Source organism: Aethalodelphis obliquidens, unplaced genomic scaffold (assembly GCF_003676395.1).
Source record: "Aethalodelphis obliquidens isolate GAN/ISIS:26980383/991018 unplaced genomic scaffold, ASM367639v1 scaffold70, whole genome shotgun sequence".
In the NCBI taxonomy this organism is placed as follows: domain Eukaryota; kingdom Metazoa; phylum Chordata; class Mammalia; order Artiodactyla; family Delphinidae; genus Aethalodelphis; species Aethalodelphis obliquidens.
This window is the reverse complement of record NW_020838014.1, coordinates 8,415,129-8,423,771: the sequence shown is the minus strand read 5'-3', so window position 1 is coordinate 8,423,771 and position 8,643 is coordinate 8,415,129. Positions and strand designations below refer to the sequence as shown.

The 8,643-nt window shown below is 37.9% G+C and overlaps 1 long non-coding RNA gene across 1 annotated transcript in view; it reads left to right on the top strand.

The window, feature by feature from the left end:
- Positions 1-8,643, top strand: part of LOC113611793 (uncharacterized) — a 64,184-nt gene that overhangs the window by 25,686 nt on the left and 29,855 nt on the right. The window lies entirely within an intron of this gene.

The window sequence follows — 8,643 nt, the reverse complement described above, 5'->3', positions numbered from 1 at the left end:
TACAAAGACAGTTACTCAGTGTTAGCAAAAATGAGGTGAAATGAGATCTTAGTACAATGTTTTCTGGACAGCAATGTGAAAAGAATATGAAACCCTTGCAACCTAGCCTTTTAAAGAAAGATTCAGCATTGTAGACAAAGATTTATGTTAAAGGATGTTAATGACAGCATTATTTGTAACATAAAAAAGAAATAAGTTAAATGCCTGCAATATTGTGATTTATAGGAAATATATATTTGGTTATCCAGATGGTCAAAATATATTTCTCATATATATTTGGTCTTTCTCCACAGTTCCTGGCTCAGAGCTCCTAATACTCTCCTAATTTCCTAACTGTTGAGAGTGATAAAAAGTGCCCTTTGTTATGTTAATATGCTGACTTTTAGAAAGCAAATAAGGTTGGGGGCTGGTTACCAATGGAGCAAACCCTGTAATTAGAGGGTTGTAACTTTCAGTTACCTATCCCCTGACCTCTGGGCAGGCAACAGGGGCTGGAAGTTGAATCAATAGCAGTGCCCAGTGATTTAATCAATCATTCATGCCTATTTCATAAAGTCTCCATATAAAAATCCAAAAGTGTGGGGTTCAGTGAGCTCCCGGGATGGTGAACTGAAGAGATTAGGGGAGAGCTGTGTCCCTGAGAGGGCATGGAAGCTCAGTGTGCTTCCCCCTGTGCATCTCTTCCATTTGATTGTTTCTGAGTTATATTCTTTTATAACAAACCAGTAATCTAGTGAGTAAATGGGTTTCCTGTGTTCTGTGAGCTGCTTTAGCAGGTTAATCAAACCCAGGGAATGGGTTGTGGGAATTTCTGATTTATAGTCAGTTGGTTAGAAGCATAGGTAACAACCTGGCCTTGAGAATGGCATCTGAAGTCCAAATCCAAGGAGGGGGTCGTTGGAACCTCCAATCTGTAGCTGGTTGGTCAGAAGCCCAGGTAATAACCAGGGCTTATGACTGGTGTCTGAAGTGGGATCGAGGGGGCAGTCCTGTAGGACTGAGCCCTCAATTTGTGGAATCTGATGTTATATCTGGGTAGGTAAGCATCAGAACTGAGTTGAATTCTTGAACATCCTGCTAGTGTTTGAGAATTGTTTGCTGGTATCTGCGCACCACCCCCTGCCCACGCACATACACACACATTGGCATTGGTCTCAGAACCATTTAATGCCCAACAAAATACACTGTAATTTGAGAACCACTGCTCCAGATCCTTGTTACCTAAAGTATGATCTGTGGACTAGCTGTAGGGACATCACTTGGGAGACTGGTAGAAATGCAGAATCTCAGGCCCCATCCCAGACCTACTGCATCAGAATCTGCCTTTTAGCAAAATCCTCAAGTGATTCAGATGCCTCTGAAAGCTGAGAAGCATTGCTCTAGCTGACATTAAACCCCAGTTCACTGTTCTTTCCCCATCAAGGTTATCTTCTTTGCTTCCTCAAAAACTTCTAATAACTACCTCATGGGGGTGTTGTAGTGATCACATAAAATAGCGCCATAGCTACCCAGATTGTTATGTTAGCCTCTCACTGAGATATCATAAACAATGACTTTTCAACTCTATTAGAAGTTTTAAAAATTGTTTTGATTATGGAAAATTACCTTAACCAACTTGGACCCCCTCTTCTCTTTTTATTCCAGAAAAAGATATATGGATGTTACTGAACATTAAATGGCCACAAAGGAGAGTGTTCATTGGTTTTGTCCACATTATAGATGATTTTCCTTCCATTTTTAGAGAAGAAATTTTCAGTTTCAGAATCCTGAATAGATCATTCCAATTTCTCTGCCCCATACTTCAAGATCTCATTCCCTTTGGCTACTAATAATGTTTTCACAAGTCTTTTCTAATCTACCTATCTATTTCAACCAAAGTATTCTTTCTAGGGTATGGTTGTATCTCTGCCCTAATTAAAATTTTGGATGCTGCCCCATTTTCTCTAGTTTATATTTTTCAGCTTAGGATTCAAAGACCTCCATAATGTCTTGGAGTCTATTCTTTATCTCCCCAACTAGATTGTAGGCCCCTTGACTTGTATGCATGATCTTACCCACAGCATATAAAATTATAAATAGCCCTTAGTAGATACTTACTAGATGTATGTTGAATTATATTGAGAAAGATACATATAGAAAAAGGAAGTAAATTTCACAAAATGCATAACAAACTAATGAAATACATAAAAATTCATTTCAAAAACAGCTAAATGAGATGTTTTTATCTTATTCACAAGAATTTGTTGTACGGAAAACTGAAAAATAATATAAAAACAAATGCATAAAGATATTCATTTTGTATTATTTAAAATAGCAATGAATTAGAAACCACTTATTGTAAAATGCCCCCCCCAATAGGCAAGTTATGTTATCTCAATATGATGCGGAATTTGTCTCCATGCCACTCCTTAAGTATCCTGCTAAATTCACAGCTCATCCTTTCACCCCACTGCTTAATGGGCTCTACTGATTCCATTTGGAAAACCAAATTTCTTATTTTGAAATTCACCATATTTTACAATCTATCCCAATCCACCTTTGTATCTTCACTTAGTGCTCTCCTCAATTAATTTCAAGCTTCTGAGTCATTAAATTGTTGTTGAAACATTCCAGACTCTTTCAAAACTTTAAACTTTTGTAACACTACAGTACTGTATCTTCATTTGGAAAATTCGTATCTATCATTCAAGAGTCACATCAAATTTCACTTCTTTGGTGAAATATTTCTTGTTCTCTCCACAGAGTTAAATGCCCCATTCAACCTCCAAGCTGCCAAAACTTTCTGCTCATATTGCCATCAAGGCAACTTAGAACACACGATATTCTAAATTTGTTCCTATGACTGTGAGGTACCCGAAAGTAGTAATGGGTTTTATTTTTTGTATCTCTATCATCAACATAGTACCTGATGAATAGTGAATGGTTAATAAATACTTTGAAATGAATTAATGAGTGAATTAAAGAGATTGAATTTGGAGACACTTAAAACTATGATTTTGAAATCTGTGTAGGAATGAATATTGAAAATGGCCTATGATATAAATTTAAGTGGAAAAAGTAATATTACAAAATTAAAGTCACATTCTAATCACCAAATATATAATATTATGTGTTCCTGGGGCAATTGTATACCTATGTCTACCCATGTTTATCTAATTACACACTGTATAATCTCTCCCCTGTTATACGAGTATATTTGATTTATTTATTTTTAATTTTTTATTTATTTATTTATTTTTGCGGTACGCAGGCCTCTCACCACTGTGGCCTCTCCCGTTAAGGAGCACAGGCTTTGGATGCACAGGCTCAGTGGCTGTGGCTCATGGGCCCAGCGGCTCCGCGGCATGTGGGATCTTCTCAGACCGGGATACGAAGCTGTGTCCCCTGCATCGGCAGGCGGACTTTCAACCACTGCGCCACCAGGGAAGCCCTATTTTATTTATTTTAAATCAATAAAACTTGAAAATAGGAAAAACAAATTGATTTATTAAGGAGGTATATTTTTTTCTTTATTTTTGTAGAAATGTTGTTTATATAACACCTTCATGATAAAAAACTTTAGCAAACTAGGAATAGAGGGAAATATCTTCAATTTGATAAAGAACATCTACAAAATACCTGCAGCTAACAGCATACTTAATAGCGAGAAAATGGACAATGTCCCCATAACACTGAGAACAAGTTAAGGACAGCCTGTCTTACCACTTCTATTCAACACTGTATAGAAATCCTAACTAATGTAATAAGATAAGAAATGGAAATAAAAGTATACAGCCTAGTAAGGAATAAATAAATGATTTTTATTCACAGATGATATGACTGTCTAGGTAGAAAATCCCAAAGAATTAAAAAAAAAATTCCTGAAACTAAAAAGCAATTATAGCAGTGTTGCAGGATACAAGGTTAATATACAAAAGTCACTTACTTTCCTATATACCAGAAATGAAAACTTGGACTTTGAAATACAGTACCATTTATAATAACACCCCCCAAATTAAGTGCTTAGGAACAATCTAACAAAATATGTATGAGACTTATATGCAGATACCATAAAACAGAGAAGAAGAAAAACAAAGATATAAATAAATGGAAAGATATGCTGTGCTCATAGATTGGAAGACTCAGTATTGTTAAGATGTTAGTTTTCCCAGCTTGATCTGTAGATTCAACGCAATCCCAACCAACATCCCAGCTAGCTATTTTGTAGATATTGACAAACTGATTCTAAAATTTATGTGGAAAGAAAAAAGGCCTAGAATAGCCAACTTTGTCCTTAAGTGTGGACTGTGCATAGTAAGTTTCTTCCAAAGAGTATAGTATGGGCTTCCCTGATGGTGCAGTGGTTGAGAGTCCACCTGCCGATGCAGGGGACACGGGTTCATGCCCTGGTCTGGGAGGATCCCACATGCCGCAGAGTGGCTAGGCCCGTGAGCTGTGGCCGCTGAGCCTGCACGTCTGGAGCCTGTGCTCCGCAATGGGAGAGGCCCGTGTACCACAAAAAACAAAAAACAAAACAAAGAGTATAGTATGACAAGGGAGAAAAAGAGAGCAACTTTACAGTGGTAAACCATGTTTGCCAGGTCGTCAAGGTTAACATAAATCAATGTGATCAGTTTGATAGCATTACCATTGATGTGATGAGAATAGCACTTTGCCTCTAGGGTCTTCCTCCCCAAAATTGATAACCCCAGTCTAACCATGATGAAAACGTTAGAAAAATCCCAGTTGAGGGGCATTCTATAAAATACCTAACCAGTAATCCTCAAAACTGTCAATGTCATCAAAAACAAGGAAAGTCTGAGAAATTGTCACATCCAAGAGGAGCCTAAGGAGACATGACAACTACATGTAATGTGTTGTCCTGGATGGGAACACCTGGAACCAGAAAAGGCCATTAGGAAAAAACCTAAGTAAATCTGAATAAAGCATGGACTTCAATTAACAATAATATATCAATATTGGTTCATTAATTAGGACAAATGTGTCATACTAATGTAAGCTGTTAATAATATCTGGGAGATTGGTTCAAGATGGTGTAGTAGAAGGACGTGTGCTCACTCCCTCTTACGAGAGCACCAGAATCACAGCTAACTGCTGAAAAATTATCAACAGGAAGACACTGGAACTCACCAAAAAAGATACCCCACATCCAAAGACAAAGGAGAAGCCACAATGAGATGGTAAGAGGGGCACAATCACAATAAAATCAAATCCCGTAACTGCTGGGTGGGTGACTCACAAACTGGAGAACACTTATATCACAGAAGTCCACCCACTGGAGTGAAGGTTCTGAGCCCCACATCAGGCTTCCCAACCTGGGGATCTGGCAACGGGAGGAGGAATTCCTAGAGAATCAAACTTTGAAGGCTAGCAGGATTTGATTGCAGGACTTCGACAGGACTGGGGGAAACAGAGACTCCATTCTTGGAGGGCACATACAAAGTAGTGTGTGCAATGGGATCCAAGGGAAGAAGCAGTGACCCCATAGGAGACTGAACCAGACCTACCTGCTAGTGTGGAGGGTCTCCTGCAGAGGCAGGGGTGGCTGTGGTTCACCGTGTGGACAAGGACACTGGCAGCAGAATTTCTGGAAGTACTCCTTGGTGTGAGCCCTCCCAGAGTCTGCCATTAGCCCCACCAAAGAGCTGGGTAGGCTCCAGTGTTGGGTCGCCACAGGCCAAACAACAAACAGGGAGGGAACACAGCCCCACCCATCAGCAGACAAGCAGATTAAAGTTGTACTGAGCTCTGCCCAACAGAGTAACACCCAGCTCTATCCACCACCAGTCCCTCCCATCAGGAAACTTGCACAAGCCTCTTAGATAGCCTCATCCACCAGAGGGCAGGCAGCAGAAGCAAGAAGAACTACAGTCCTGCAGCGTGTGGAACAAAAACCACATTCACAGAAAGATAGACAAGATGAAAAGGCAGAGGGCTATGTACCAGATGAAGGAACAAGATAAAACCCCAGAAAAACAATTAAATGAATTGGAGATAGGCAACCTTCTAGAAAAAGAATTGGGAATAATGATAGTGAAGATGATCCAGGACCTCGGAAAATGAATGGAGGCAAAGATGAACAAGATGCAAGAAATGTTTAACAAGCACCCAGAAGAATTAAAGAACAAACAAACAGAGATGAACAATACAATAACTGAAATGAAAAATACACTAGAAGGAATCAATAGCAGAAAAACTAAAGCAGAAGAACGGATAAGTGACCGGGAAGACAGAATGGTGGAATTCACTGCCATGGAACAGAATAAAAAATAAGAATGAAGAGAAATGAAGACAGCCTAAGAGACCTCTGGGAAAACATTAAACACAACAACATTCACATTATAGGGATTCCACAAGGAGAAAAGAGAGAGAAAGGACCTGAGAAAATATTTGAAGAGATGATAGTGAAAAACTTCCCTAACATGGAAAAGGAAATAGCCACCCAAGTACAGGAAGGACAGAGAGTCCCAGGCAGGAAAAACCCAAGGAGAAACATGCCAAGACACATAGTAATCAAATTGACAAAATTAAAGACAAAGAAAAATTATTGAAAGCAACAAGGGAAAAACAACAAATAACATACAAGGGAAATCCCATAAGGTTAACAGCTGATTTCTTAGCAGAAACTCTACAAGCCAGAAGGGAGTGGCATGATATATTTAAAGTGATGAAAGGGAAGAACCTACAACCAAGATTACTCTACCTGGCAAGGATCACATTCAGATTCGATGGAAAATCAAAAGCTTTACAGACAAGCAAAATCTAAGAGAATTCAGCACCACCGAAGCAGGTCTACAACAAATGCTAAAGGAACTTCTCTAAGTGGGAACCACAAGACAAGAAAAGGACCTATAAAAATAAGCCCATAACAATTAAGAACATGGTAATAGGAACATACATATCGATAATTACCTTAAACACGAATGGATTAAATGCTCCACCCAAAAGACACAGGCTCACTGAATGGATACAAAAACAAGACCCATATATATGCTGCCTACAAAAGACCCACTTCTGACCTAAGGACAGATACATACGGAAGGTGAAGGGATGGAAAGAGATATTCCATGTAAATAGAAATTTAAAAAAAACTGTAGTAGCAATACTTATATCAGATAAAGTAGACTTGAAAATAAAGAATGTTACAAGAGACAAGGAAAGGCACTACAAAATGATCAAGGAATCAATCCAAGAAGAAATTATAACAATTATAAATATATATTCACCCAAAATAGGAGCACCTCAATACATAAGGCAACTGCTAACAGTTATAAAAGAGGAAATCGACAGCAACACAATAACAGTGGGGGACTTTAACACCTCACTTACACCAATGGACAGATCATCCAAACAAAATTAATGAGGAAATACAAGGTTTAAATGACACAATAGACCAGATAGATTTAATTGATATTTATAGGACATTCCATCCAAAAGCAGCAGATTGCACTTTCTTCTCGAGTGCACAAGGAACATTCTCCAGGGTAGATCACATGTTGGGTCACAAATCAAGACTCAGTAAATTTAAGAAAATTGAAATCATATAAAGCATCTTTTCTGACCACAACATTATGAGATTAGAAATCAATTACCGGGAAAAAAACGTAAAAAACACAAACACATGGATGGTAAACAAAACGTTACTAAATAACCAAGAGATCAGTGAAGAAATCATAGAGGAAATCAAAAAATACCTAGAGACAAATAACAACGAAAACACGACAATCGAAAACCTATGGGATGCAGCAAAAGCAGTTCTAAGAGGGAAGTTATAGCAATACAAGCCTACCTCAAGAAACAAGAAAAATCTCAAATACACAATCTAACCTTACACCTAAAGGAATTAGAGAAAGAAGAACAAACAAAACCCAAAGTTAGTAGAAGGAATGAAATCATAAAGATTAGAGGAGAAATAAATGAAACAGAAACAAAGAAAATACCAAAGATCAATAAAACTAAAACGTGGTTCTTTGAGAAGATAAACAAAACTGATAAACCTTTAGCCAGACTCATCAAGAAAAAAAGGGAGAGGACTCAAATCAATAAAATTAGAAATGAAAAAAGAGAAGTTACAACAGACACTTCAGAAATACAAAGCATCCTAAGAGACTACAACAGGCAACTCTGATAATAAAATGGACAACCTGGAAGAAATGGACGAATTCTTGGAAAGCTATAACCTTCCAAGACTGAACCAGGAAGAAATAGAAAATATGAACAGACCAATCACAAGTAAGGAAATTGAAAGTGTGATTAAAAATCTTCCAACAAACAAAAGTACAGGACCAGATGGCTTCACAGGTGTATTCTATCAAACATTTAAAGAAGAGCTAACATCCATCCTTCTCAAACTCTTGCAAAAAATTGCAGAGGAAGGCACACTCCCAAACTCATTCTAGGAGGCCACCATCACCCTGACACCAAAACCAGACAAAGATACTACAAAAAAAGGAAATTACAGACCAATATCACTGATGAATATAGATGCAAAAATGCTCAACAAAATACTAGCAAACAGAATCCAACAACACATTAAAAGGATCATACACCATGATCAAGTGGGATTTATCCCAGGGATCCAAGGATTCTTCAACATATGCAAATCAATGTGATACACCATATTAACAAATTGAAGAATAAAAA